Here is a 2789-nt window from a genome sequence, read left to right as displayed (position 1 = left end):
ATGGGGGACTTTTGGGATAGCATTGGAAATGTAAATGAAGAAAATACCTAATTAAAATAAAAAAAATAGTAAGACTTGATAAGTTTCATATCACTAAGAGACAAAAGGAGGCTGTCACCCTACATGAGCATAAAATCACCTACAGCCTAGAATGTCTACTTTATCCTTATTAAAAGAATCCATTTTTATGTACATGTACACTCCTGTTTTACAGATGGCTCAACAATGTATCTTGTCTTCAGAAAAAAAAGGCTTTTAATATTATAGTATCTTGTGAATGAATCTCAGATATACTGACCTAGCTTATATGACTTTTGGTTGTGAGGAGCAGGTGTGGCCGTGGCCCCAAGATAGTGCCCGGGACTCCTGCCAAACCTTATGACTGGCACCTGACTTCCTCATATCCCTCAAGATAGCCACATACCTTGTGCTGCATTGTGCAGATGCACCACAACATAAGATTGGATGATGTGACGAATGTAGTCCTGAGCCAATGAACTGTGCCTACGTGGACTGGGGTGATGGGGAATGGACTAGAGGGTATAAAGGGGGATGGCCAAGAGAGGTCGGGGCATCTTTTTCCTGCACATTGTTAAGTTCCTGAATAAACTGCTTTGAGAAGGACATCAGTTTCATCGCTTCTTTTCTGCTGGTCGGAGACAGTAGCGACATTTGGTCATTTCCTGGGTATAATTGCTTTGCATTAAATGAATAAATAAATATATAAGAATAGTACTATTTCTCCAGCAAAATCCTTTCAAACTAGATGCACACTAATGATTATTGGTGCTGGTCTGGCATGCATGAATACTACATCTATTCCCAACACTACAAAACCATGTTTCCTTAACTATTTTTAAATGCACTCTTGGTTCCTTTCCCCATATGCTTACTCATATATATTATATGTAACAAATTATATTTGTAGTCTATATTACATCTTGAATTGATCTATATTGTTAAATATATTTTTCATAGACATATGTTAATCTTAAATGGCCCTGAGTTAATTACAAGTGTATATTAACACGAATTCTCCTCCAACTCAATTACAATGACAGTGACACCAATAGCTATGGTCAGTTGTTTACACAGATACTAGCAATGGCAGTTATGTTGGAAATTTCATCAGGTCAGCATCAAGACAGAAGTTGTAAACAGGGAGTAGTGGTACATGCCTATAATCTCAGTACTGGAGAGGCATAGTCAAATATGTCATACTTTCATGACTATACTGGGATACACAAGACAGTCCTTTTCCATGGCAAAACAAAAATTAGCAATGAAAATCGTAGTGAGTAAAGTAAGTTGTGTGGCAAAAAAAAAAAAAAAAAAAAAAAAAAAAGTATGTTTTTTTACCTGTAATGTGACATTAAATAAAACACAACATGTAGTGTTTTTAAAATATGTATTGTTTCTTTAACTTGCACCATACCATCTATTTAAAGAGTACCACACTGTTTCATTATTACCTATCCAGAGTCTAAGACAGAGCAGACAAAGCATTAAAACCTGCAGAATCCAGGGCCCCCAATGGAGGAGCTAGCGAAAGTACCCAAGTAGCTAAAGGGAACTGCAACCCTATAGGTAGAACAACAATATGAACTAACCAGTCCCCCCCCCCCCAGCTCGTGTCTCTAGCTGCATATGTATCAGAAGAGAGCCTAGCCGGCCATCATTGGAAAGAGAGGCCCCTTGGTCATGCAAACTTTATATGCCTCAGTAAAGGGGAACAGCAGGGCCAAGAAGTGGGAGTGGGTGGGTAGGGGAGAAGGCGGGAGGGAGACTTTTGAGATAGCACTGGAAATGTAAATGAAGAAAATACCTAATTAAAAAAACATCATTGAAAAAAAAAAAAAAAACCTGCAGAATCCAGATTCAAACCCAGACCCATTATATTGGTCTTTCCATTTGACACAGCTAAGTGAGGGCATGAAGAGTCATAATGAAGGGACTCCCACCTAACTGTGTTACTGTTTCAGCTGACATGAAACATGTTGGAGACCATACCATGAGAAAGTAGACCTTTCAGAGCTTCCCTCCCTAATAAGCCAAATGGCCTTGTGCTAAGGAGCCAGTCATCACCCCCTCCTCCCTATTCCCTTCCTGGCACCTGAGGAGGTAAAAAGCAGAATTACAGTCCCCTCTTCCTTATCTCTTCCTGACTCCCAAGACTTCTAAGGACACGAGTTATGTGCTAAGCCCAGCCTGACACCCAAGGCTGTTAAGGAGGATTCTACATTCTGGAGATAGGACTCAGAGTGCCTCCTGCCTGCAGTCTGAATTAGGCCTTCATGTCCCCAGATGCCCACTTCTTTGTTCCTTGTTAATTCCCCCTCAACCCCTCCCTATTCCCCTTGCTGTGTGCTTAAAACCTGGCGTTTCAGCCTAATAAACTGAGACCTTGATGGGAACCCTTCTTGGTCTCTGCTTCTTTTTCCCTTCCTCCCATTTCTCTTCCAGGTTTGTGGTCCCCCTCTCACCCATGAATAACTGGGTCCTGCTGGTTGGAACAGGAACAAACATTGACCCATGTTTTTATATGTTTATTCTTAACCAGAAACCCCATCCCTTTCACAGAATGTGGCCTCCCTTTTCCCAGCCTGGAACCTGCTTGCTCAAGGGTGGAGCTACCGGCTCATTCGTCCTGCCATGCCTACTGCTGGAACCTGCCTTTGCTGCCTGGAGGCACACACGTGTTCGTCCTGCTACTGGACCCTGAGTTACTTGGCGGGAAGTTGGGTTCCCTCCCCCTTCCTTTATAACTGAGTGTCTGAAAATAGTAAAAT

Source organism: Mus caroli, chromosome 9 (genome assembly GCF_900094665.2).
Source record: "Mus caroli chromosome 9, CAROLI_EIJ_v1.1, whole genome shotgun sequence".
NCBI classification, from domain to species: domain Eukaryota; kingdom Metazoa; phylum Chordata; class Mammalia; order Rodentia; family Muridae; genus Mus; species Mus caroli.
Note: the sequence above shows the minus strand (reverse complement) of the source record.